Source organism: Corylus avellana, chromosome ca2, assembly GCF_901000735.1.
Source record: "Corylus avellana chromosome ca2, CavTom2PMs-1.0".
NCBI classification, from domain to species: Eukaryota; Viridiplantae; Streptophyta; class Magnoliopsida; order Fagales; family Betulaceae; genus Corylus; species Corylus avellana.
The window spans coordinates 50,808,398-50,820,187 of record NC_081542.1 but is presented as its reverse complement, the minus strand read 5'-3'; the positions used below and the strand labels follow the sequence as shown (position 1 = coordinate 50,820,187).

General features: G+C 37.0%; 1 long non-coding RNA gene across 1 annotated transcript; it reads left to right on the top strand.

Annotated features, from left to right (window-relative positions):
• Positions 1-6,955: 6,955 nt before the first annotated feature.
• Positions 6,956-8,474, top strand: LOC132168587 (uncharacterized). Its single transcript, XR_009438893.1, has 3 exons — positions 6,956-7,020; positions 7,814-7,842; positions 8,354-8,474. It is a non-coding gene; the product is annotated as an uncharacterized LOC132168587 (long non-coding RNA).
• Positions 8,475-11,790: the final 3,316 nt, after the last annotated feature.

Sequence of the window (11,790 nt, the reverse complement as noted above, 5' to 3'; positions counted from 1 at the left end):
GAGGTCCCTACCATTTTTTTTTTTTTTTTTTTTTTTTTTTTGAGGTCCCTACCAATTAATAACCGAGTTTGATGTCAATCACAAAATTGACACCTTGACTTTACTTCAATGACACCTACCATATAAGATTATAAGTCGGAACAGAATTCTTTCCAGTTCATTTCAATTGGATAATATCCAGTTAGTTATATTGGAGGGGTATTTTTGTTTTTTCACTGTTTGAGGAGACAAAAATACTCTCTAATATAACTAACTAGATATTATATTCAAATGAATTAAAGATAATCATAATTCCTATAAGTGGCACTGAGCAAGAAGTAACAGCACTTCGGTTGATTTCTTAAACTCTAATTGGATTGGCATCTTAGATTCTCAAGAGCTTCTAGGTTGACTCCAAGCAGTTTTGGACTTGCAGGTAAAATTCTTTAGGAAATGTTATGCTTAACGATGAAATCCATAGTTCAATTTGGTGAGGTCTGACCATCTGATCACACTTCAATTTGCCCAAAAATTTTTGTTATGCCTTCTTAAGTGTCATCACTCATCTAAATCTGACTCCCAACTTGTTGGAATAGAAGCCATACCATTTCAAGTGAAATAAATGGTATCTATTTTAGGATTTAAATTTGTAAATATGGTGTATATAAAGTCAACGTTGGAAAGTCTTTTAAAAAATTTAAATAATATAAAATCATGTACACTATTAGATGCATTGACTTTAAATCTTGACCATGAAAAATGGATAGTGAAATGGAGAGGATCCTTATCCCAACTCGTCACCATCTTTCTCGTCAATTAATCATCAATTATTTGGGAGAGTTGGGTTGTCGGTCAAATAAGATGCCCATAAAAAAATAGAACTCACAGCCAACACAACTTTGGGTATTATTAACACGCGCTATATTTTCTTATGCATCCCTTGACCACTCCCATTTGGTGATCAGTCCAAATAGTTCCAACTGATCTATATGTATTTTACAAATTAATTGGCCTACTTCCTTTAAGATAATAATATGCGTTGTTTCCTTTAAGATAATAATATGTGTTGTGAAACACCAAATGACTCTTGTCTTGGCTCCTCTAAGTCCTCTAAAGCCCCTGGCTTGATGGAATCTGTTGGGTCATGGATCAGCTGTGTTGGGCCCGGTAAAACGATCTGCCAGCCCATCACTAAAGCTCGGTCATTTTAATTGTTCACCATATTTTCGGCCAATTTATGCTTAACTGAGTCCAGTGCACACAACGCTCGGTTCGAAGGCTCGGTAAACCGAGCCTTCCATAAACATGAACTCCCGAGAAGTACTATTGGAATATTAGATATACCTGCATGATATTTCACTTATCATTCTTCCAATACAATACTCAACACGTGGACCCTCGGTAAGTCCACAGTGCCGGATAAACAGGTACAACCCAATCCCTATAAAATGAGGGTCTCCTCTCAAATTTTGGTAACTTCTTTTTTCTCTTTCCTTAACTGAATATCTCTTATTATCTTTATCTTATCTATCATCTTCAAAGTTATATCTCTCTTAAACACAGTGACTAACTTAGGCATCGGAGCCCCCGCCGGACAACGCCGACAGCTTTGATCCCTTTTCTTGTTATTTTGTAGCCAAGTGATTCCAGCAGATACCAGAATATTTACGAGGTCCATCTTACGTCATCATTCAGAAAACTGTTCAAATAGTTTGGCGCTGTCTGTGGGAATCGATTTTTATCGGTTCTTACTAAACTTCAAAATTCTGACATGGTGAACACAACCCCCACACCCTGATACACCCACACACCCTGTCCTAAATGTTCAAACTGATGTTCCTGGAACATCCACGAGCCTAATGCTCAAACAGCTTTATTGAAAAGTTTTATGAAACGAATTGCCGAATCCATAGAAGCTATGAGGAAACAAAATGAAGATATCGTTTCTAGGTTACCTCCTAGAAAAGATCCAGTGCATAAAGAAAGGCGGGAAGAAGGGCTCAGGGAGCTACCACCATTAACCCGACAACAATCAACTCGTCAAGAAGCAAAAAGTTCAATACAAGGAAGTCATCATACTGTTCGAACCAAAGAAAACTCTCATCGAGGGAGATCTGGTAATGATACTCATCTTAGTAGTAAATCTCACAATGGTGAATCTAGTTATGTCAAATCTCATCATAGTCAATCTCGGCGTAGCCATTCTCATCATGGTCGGTCACATCGTGTAAACCCTGTGGAAGTTGTCGTAAATAAAGATGTTCAAGATCTTAAAGAAAAATATGAAAAGATGGCTCTTTTAATTGAAATGGTGAAAATCGGTTTGCAACCGACGATCTTATGCAGCATACTAATCTACCTTTTACTGATCGGGTAATAAGATTTCCTCTTCCTGATAAGTTTAAGGTGCCTCGGGTTGACAAGTATGATGGAAGTGGGGATCCTTCTGATCATATGGAAAGTTTCCAAGCTCATATCATTCTTTATGATACTCCAGACGAAATAGCTTGCCGAGCTTTCCCTTTAACTCTGAAAGGGGTTGCTAAAGAATGGTTTGGAGGTTTGAGTCCTAAATCTGTTGATAGTTTTGATTTTCTTGGACAACAATTTATGGGTCAATTCCTTGCTGTTCGGAAAAGGAAGAAAAATCCGGCATATTTACTATCTCTCATATAGGGAAAAACCGAATCTTTAAATGATTATATGTTGCGGTTTAATCGGGAGAAGTTAACGGTGGAAAATCCGAATGAACAAACTGTTCTTTTAGCTTTGATGCATGGCATAAAGACTGACGGGCCATTGATGGCTGAATTAGCTCGGAAACCGACTTTGGGAACTCTTCGACAATTCATGAACAAAGCTGAAGAGTTCATTAACCAGGAAGAAACTATTTCAGCATTGATGAAATCCAAAGCCGAATGGAGTAAGCCTGTTTCTGATTCGATTAGAGCAACACCGAGAACTTTTGTCGAAAAGAAGAAAAGAGATCATCAGAATTTGAGAGCTCCAGAAAAGAAGATTCAGCTACCACCCAGGCAAAATCAACAACAACAAATATGTAGGATGGACACCTCTGAATACAACTATTTATAAGGTGTTCATGTAGGTCAGGAAGGATCCAAGCTTCAGGTGGCTAGGAAGGATGAAAGCTCTTCCCTAAAACCGCAGCACTCAGAAGTTTTGTGAATATTATAATGATCATGGGCATTATACTGAGAATTGCATAAGCCTTCGGTTCGAGATTGAAAAATTTCTAAGAAATAGAAAGTTATTGAATTTCTTAGCTGAGGAGAAAGGTAAAGAAAAAAATCCTCAGGACAGTCAGAGACAACGGTCAGGGCAGAATTCGGGGCAGAATAATGACAGCTTACGTAACCAAAGGCAAAGAATGATGAATCGAGGATGTCTCAGAACAATCAACAAAGTCCTCAGAACCAAACCATTGTTGGTGAAATTCGAACAATCTCGGGAGGGATGGCTGGCGGAGGAGAGTCCAGTTCAGCAAGGAAAGCCTATGTTAAACAAGCGAAAATGGAAGAAATCTTTTTTTCTCAAAAAGCCCTCCAAAGTGCAAAAACAAGATCCAGTTATTCTCACATTTTCGAGGGAGGATGCAAAAGAAATTTCAATGCCACATGATGACGCATTAGTGATAACTCTAACAGTGGCTAATCATGTTCTTCACCGAGTTATGGTGGATAATGGAAGCTCGGCAGATATTTTGTATTGGACAGTTTTTCAACAACTGGGTATTGGTCGAAATAAGATGAGGCCTTTTTTATCACCATTAATTGGGTAGGGGAGCGTGTTCAACCCATCGGAATGATTTCCCTTCCGGTTACAGTAGGAACTGCTCCTAAACAATCCACTATAATGGTGGATTTTTTAGTAATTGACCGACCATCAGCTTACAATGTGATCGTCGGTCGTCCAGCTTTGAATCAACTAAAGGCTGCGACTTCTACCTATCATTTGAAAATGAAATTCCTGACAGTCGAAGTGGTTGGCGAGGTTAAAGGTGATCAGGTTGTTACCAGAAGGTGTTATAATACATCTTTGAAAAAATTCACAGAGTCAGCACTATTGACGGTCGGTAATATGGGTGATGAAAGGAAGATTCAATTGAAAAAAGAACCAGCCGAGCCATTGGTTGATATACCAATAGCAGAAGGGAAAGTTGTAAAGATCGGATCTCAACTAACTTCAAAAGTTAGAGAAGTTCTTGTTCGGTTTCTTCAAGAAAATTTAGAAGTTTTTGCATGGTCTCCTGAAGACATGCCAGGGATTGATTCAAAAGACATTGTTCATCCTTTGAATATTAATCCAGAAGTAAAGCCGGTGAAGCAAAAGCAGAGAAAATTTGCTCCCGAGAGAAATATGGCAATTGCCGATGAGGTAGACAAATTGCTCAAAGCTCGGTTTATCGAAGAAGTACATTATCCTGATTGGTTAGCCAATGTAGTAATGGTCAAGAAGTCCAATGGAAAATGGAGGATGTGTGTGGATTTCACCGATCTTAACAAGGCTTACCCGAATGATAGTTTTACACTGCCACATATTCATTGGTTGATTCAACAGTCGAGTATAAGTTGCTGAGTTTCATGGATGCATTTTCTACCGACAATCAAATCTTCATGCACCCATCTGACCAGGATAAAACAACATTTATCACTAACCGAGGCTTATATTGCTACATAGTTATGCCTTTTGGTTTGAAAAATGCTGGTGCTACCTACCAAAGGTTAGTAAATAAAATGTTTCAGGAACAAATCGGGAGGAATATGGAGGTTTATGTCGATGATATGTTAGTCAAGAGCAAGCTGCAAGTGAATCATGTGGTGGATTTACAAGAAGCGTTCATGACATTGAAACGATTCAAAATGAAGCTGAATCCTACGAAGTGTGCATTCGGAGTTTTTTCGGGGAAGTTCCTTGGTTATATGGTGTCAAGCCGAGGAATTAAAGCCAATTCTGAGAAGATTCAAGCAGTGTTAGATATGCAATCTCCGAAGAATACAAAGCAGGTTCAACAATTGACTGGTAGAATTGTGGCGTTAAACAAGTTCATTTCTCGGTCCACAGATAATTGTCTTCCTTTCTTTAAAATTTTACGAAAAGCTTTCGAATGGTCCGAAGAATGTGAACAAGCATTTGAGCAACTCAAGAAGTATCTAGTCAGTCCACCCCTACTTAGCCGAACTGTCCTGGAGAAATATTATATCTGTATTTAGCTGTATCTCCAACCGCAGTCAGTGCAGCTCTGATTCGGGAAGAAGAGGGAATTCAAAAACCAGTTTATTTCATCAGCCGAGCATTGTGTGGTGCCGAAGAAAGGTATGTGCAAATAGAAAAACTTGCTTTTGCCTTGGTAATCGCATCTAGAAAGCTTCGACCGTACTTTCAAGCCCATACAATTAATGTGCTGACCGAGTATCCATTGAAAAAAGTACTTCGGAAGTTGGATTTGTCTAGTCGGTTAGTCAATTGGGCAATTGAGATTAGTGAATTTGATATTCACTTTATTTCGCGTAATGCAATCAAAGGTCAAGCACTGACAGACTTTTTAGTAGAGTTCACCAACATACAAGACCTAGAGATGTGACCAAGAGGAAAAATGTGGGTAATTTATGTTGATTGTTCTTCTACAAAAAAGAATGGTGGAGCTGGAGTAGTGATGATTACACCAGATGGGAAAGAGTTAAAAAATTCTCTGAGATTAAAGTTCAAAACTACTAACAATGAAGCGGAATATGAGGCAGTAATAGCTGGGCTCGGTTTAGCCCGAGAGATGGAAGCGGAATTCGTAGAAGTGAAGAGTGATTCTCAAGTGATTGTCGGTCACATTCGTGGTGGATTTGAGGCTAAAGGCAGTAAAATGAAGCTATATTTGTCTAAAGTCCAAGATATGCAAAAGGGTTTCAACAAATTTTGTATTGTTAAAATCTCGAGAGAAGAAAATGAGAAAGCATACCTTTTAACTCGATTAGGTTCAGCAACTGAGGATGAAGTGGGAGAAACCGAGCAACCGATACAAATTCTGCAACAACCTGCTATAACCGAGGAGGTTATGTGTAACGACCAAGATTTTAAAACTCTTATTTAAATAATATTAAATAGATTAAAAATATAATCAATAAATTAGAACAATGATATGTGGATTAATGATGTTAAATAACTATTTAGTGTTAAAGGTATATTACATTGATTTTTGACCTCTTATGTATATTACTTCAATTCTAAAAATTTAGCTTCACTAATATGTTTATGGGCATAATCAAACCAATCTAGTGAATAAATTATTTATATTGGTGTTTAGCAAAGTCATAAATTAATTTGAAGCTTTTCAGTTTTTTAGCCTAAAAAGCAGTGTCTTAATTTTCATACTGTCTAAATGAGATTAAAACTGCTAAAGAAAGATACCAAGGCTAGCTACCTTTGTTGAAAGCTTGAAGTCTTCTAGTAATGATGGTTATAGTAAATATCATGATTATAATGATTTAATAAGACAAGTGGCCAAGTGGGAATGCAAATAGTTAAAGCCTAAGTTAAATTGGAAACTTTGTATAGGCCAAAAATAGACTTAAATGAACTCGGATGAAGTCGAACCAAGAATATAAAATGTTTGTCTCGGAGCTCTCTATCTACTCTCAAAATTTCATGTCAATCGGAGTACGTTTGGACATTGAAAAATGGATCGGAATACACTGCCCTCATTTTGGACGAAAATACTATTTGGTATAGAGCATGAAATATGGACTAGGTTCATTCTTTTGGTTAAATACATCTCAACCCTTAGATCAAATGTGTAAAAATAAATCCTAACCATTCATTCTCTTATAAATAGAGCCTTAGCTAAATTCACTTTCACTTAAGTTTTTACAATCTTAGAACAAGTAAAATTGTTTGCTCCTCCTTTCATTTTATTTCTTAGTTCTAGTCAAAAACCATATAGCCTAAAATCTTTCTTGTAGTATTCAAATGTTTTTCTAAACTAGCTACCTAGAGAAGATTTGGTGGAGTTTTACTTCTAAGGATTTTTGGGTAAGTGTTTCTTGTATAAATATCATGATTTATTGCTTTTATCACTTGTTCTCATTTAATTGTTTAAAGACCCAATAAGCGTATAATGTAAAATAAAGTAATGGATACAAGTGAATTAATAATAAAGAGTTAGTGGACAAAATCAATTAAGGACTCATAATATTATCTATATATTATTTACTTTACAGTATTTACATTCAGTCATTTCTTTTATGTCATTTAAATTTCTGTTCATATTTCTGGCGGTAAGGATCATTTGATCTCATCCCCGAAATATGCATTATTTACATTCAGTTATTTCTTTTATGTCATTTACATTTATGTTCATATTTCTGGCGGTAAGGACCATTTGATCTCATCCCCGAAATATGCATTATTTACATTCAGTTATTTCTTTTATGTCATTTAAATTTTAATTCATATTCTTGGCGGTCATCCCCAGAATATGAATTCAGTATTTACATTCAGTCATTTCTTTTATTGTCATTTAAATTTTAATTCATACTTTGGTAGGTACGAACCATTGGTCTCATCTCCAAAATATGAGTTATGTTTTATATATATTATTTATAATACTTGTTTGTATTTAGTGATACTGGCCATTAGCCTCGTCACCAAAAATGAATTCAGGCATAAAATTAGTTATAAGTAACTATCTTAGATTAATATAATAAAATGAGTAAGTAAAGATGAAGTGACGGATAATAAATAAATATAAAAGATGAGGGTCTTTAAACAATGATATTATTGGAGAATGAACTAAGTATTGTTTGTATGTATATATTATATGCAGAAGTGGAGCAGAATACTACACTAAGGAGAGTAAGTATGGATATACTTACTGAGTACTAGCTTTGTTTTATTGTTATAGGAATTCTTATTTTGTCTTATTGATATAATTTTGCAATACAACTGCTGCATAATGTGTCTAATAAAATGGGCTGATAAGATAGCCACATTAAGAACAAGCTGGGTGGATTGCCGCGAGGAACTGTCGGTATCTTAGTGGATGGGGGTATATAATCGTCCAACAGGCCTAATATATAACTAAGCTGGGACGGTGTAGTTGCCAACACCAAACAGGTAAACCTCTAAAGTGTGAGGGACATAACGGACGTAAGCGGGCTGAGAGCTCATGAGAAGAGGTCTGAAGAAAGATTATCATAAAACACAAACTAATCTGTCATTACGCTGCATTCACAACTCATTCATTATTATATATTTTAGTCTTTAATCTTATTTGTTCAAACTAGTCTTTTTAGTCTTTATATCTAGGAAAATAGATTACTCAATTGTTTGCCTATGTAAATATGATAACGTCATCTTTACATAGATCTTGATGCAGGGATAGAAAGTGAGGACGATGGTCCTTTTACTGGTTTTGATGGTTGATAGACCATCTGCTGCAGGATTTATGCTTACTCTATGGAGCAAGTCTCATTTATGTTAATCGCTTTTATTATGTATGATGATGTGTGTAAACTTAATAGATATTATTATGTTAATTTAGGTGCCGTCTGTGGCATATATTTGGTACACCTAGTGTGTATATATGTTGTAATGAAAACCATGTTTCTATTTTATTTAATAATATATCACCTCGAGGTATTTCAGTCAGCTCAACTGTGTTGTGTAAGTTATTCCTAGGTCATAGAAAAAGAAAAAAATATACATACTCCGCTGTAAGATTGTATTTTCTAAAGTTGCAGCGTCACGACTTCGATATTTGCTAGTTCAAATATCGGGGCGTTACATTATGGTTTTAACAATTAAGGTCATGCCAGCCTGAGCTGAAGAAATTGTTAGTTATTTAGAAAGGGGAGTTCTTCCAGGGGATAAGAGGAAGGTTGTGCAATTAAAAAGAAAGGCTGCTTGGTTCACTCTACTCAATGGTATTCTTTTTAAACGAGGTTTTATGTTACCTCTTCTTAAGTGTGTTTCTAAAAGAAGAGGGTAGTTATATTCTTCGAGAAATCCATGAAGGGATATGTGGCAGTCATTCAGGAGCTCGAATATTAGCACACAAAGCAGTTAGGGCAGGATTTTTCTGGCCTAGTATGAATCAGGATTCCATGCAAATTGTCAAAACTTGTGACAATTGCCAACGTTTTGCTAACATTATTAAGCAACCTCCTGAGAAGCTTAGTTCAGTCTCTTCGCCATGGTCATTTTCACAATGGGGAGTGGATATAGTGGGACCGTTACCCCTAGGAAAAAGGGGTGTCCGGTTCGCTGTAGTTGCCATAGATTATTTTACGAAATGGGTAGAAGTGGAAGCTTTGGTGAACATTACAGCAAAAAATATTGAGAAGTTCCTTTGGAAAAATATTATATGCCGATATGGAATTCCCCGTGCCTTTGTTACAAACAATGGCAAACAGTTCGACTGTGATTCATTTCGAGACTAGTGTGCTGGGCTTCACGTTCGACAGTATTTTTCATCTCCAGGACATCCTCAAACAAACGGATAAGTGGAAGCAACAAACAAAACTATATTCAAAATCCTGAAGAAGAAGCTCGGTCAGCACGAAGGAAATTGGGCAGAAGATCTTCCAGAAGTTTTATGGCATATCGCACCACTAGAAGAACTCCAACCGAGGAAAATCCTTATGCTTTAACCTTCGGAACCGAGGCTGTCATTCCAGGTGAAGTGTGGTCAGGGAGTTTTTGCGTGGAAACTTTTAATTCCGAACTTAATAGCGAGGGCCTAAAACTGCATCTCGATTTGTTACAAGAAAAATAGGATCAAGCTCAAATAACTATGGCAGCATATTAGCAGAGAGTAGCTCGGTATTTCAATCAGCGGGTCAAGCATTGCAATTTTCAAGTTAGAGATTTGGTCTTGAAAAAAGTCACTCTTGCAACCAGAGATACAGCTGATGGAAAGCTAACACCGAACTGGGAAGGACCATACAATGTAATCAAATGTTGTAGAGCAGGAGCGTATCATCTCACGAACTCCGAAGGAAAACAACTCCAGCGACCATGGAATGCTGAACATCTGAAGAAGTATTTTGTGTAGAATTATAAACCTCAGAGATTCACCTTTTGTTATATTCCTATTGTAAAACTGAGTGTTTATGAATGAAGAATCCTCTGAGGTTATAATCATGCAGAAAATCTTAAAATATGCAGCAGACCAGATTCTCTACTCTACACTCGAAAAATATAGCTGAACTAAGCGCTTTTCCGAGAGTCACTTTTGGAAAAGTAGCTACTTATAGCACTTTCCAATCCTTCGATGAAATATAGCCGGAGAATTTCCCGAGCATAGCTCGATGAAATATCACTAAGGCGTTTTCCCGAGGAAGAGTTCGGAAATATAGCTTAACAAAGCGCTTTCCGAACTTAAAGGCAATCCTTCGGTGAAATATAGCTAGAGAATTTCTCGAGCATAGCTCGGTGAAATATCACTAAGGCGCTTTTCCGAGGAAGAGTTCGGAAATATAGCTGAACAAAGCGCTTTCCGAACTTAAAGGCAATCCTTCAGTGAAATATAGCCAGAGAATTTCCCGAGCATAGCTCGGTGAAATATCACTAAGGCGCTTTCCCGAGGAAGAGTTCGAAAATATAGCTGAACAAAGCGCTTTCTGAACTTAAAGGCAATCCTTCGGTGAAATATAGCCGAAGAATTTCCTGAGCATAGCTCGGTAAAATATCACTAAGGCACTTTCCCGAGGAAGAGTTCGGAAATATAGCTGAACAAAGCGCTTTCCGAACTTAAAGGCAATCCTTCGGTGAAATATAGCCGGAGAATTTCCTGAGCATAGCTCGGTAAAATATCACTAAGGCGCTTTCCCGAGGAAGAGTTCGGAAATATAGCTGAACAAAGCGCTTTCCGAACTTAAAGGCAATCCTTCGGTGAAATATAGCCGGAGAATTTCTCGAGCATAGCTCGATGAAATATTACTAACGCGCTTTCCTGAGAAAGAGTTCGGAAATATAGCTGAACAAATCGCTTTCCGAACTTAACCTCCACCCAAAGGTTAACACTTAATAAAAAGTGGCTGAACCAAGCACTTTCCCAAGGCAAATGTTCAACTATTACCTTTGAACCGAGTATTCTTGCAGCCATACATTCTCAGTAAAACCTTATTGAGATCAAATTTTCCAAAACTCAAGCATCATATGACACAATCACAACAATTCAAAATTTACCGCGCATTTCATGAAGATTCCCATTATTATAAATTAAATTTGTAACCTATGGGAATCGGGGGGTATACATATATGAAGCATAAAATTGCAGAATTGATATCTCTATCAAAAAAAACATTTCTATTCATTGTGAAAAATAAATTGGATACAAAGAATCATCTCAAAAAAAAAAAAAAAAATTACATTCAGAGCTTCAATTAGCTCCATCTGTTACATGGTCCCACTCCTCATCTGACACAGCTATTGATTTTTCCGAATCATCAGATGAAGAGTCTTCGGCTTTAGGATCCTCTGTAGTAGTAGAAGGTTCCCCAGCTTGATATCTAGCAAATGGGTTGAAGCCAAAAAGTGTAATGCCTTTACAATCAGGCATTTGCTCTTAACCGACTATAGCAATCTTTGTGATGGCCTCTTCAATAGGGGGGAATATCTTCGGGTTTAATTGTATCAAGGTCAACACCCTCAGGAGGATTTTTTGACCAACCCCAGAAAGTTTCAAAACCCGAGATAAAACCAATACCCCGACCATAATCTCGGCCCCAGGAAGCAAATGAAAGCTGCTTATAAAAACTCCGAGCCTTATCCTTATATCTGATCACTTGTTCTTTAGCT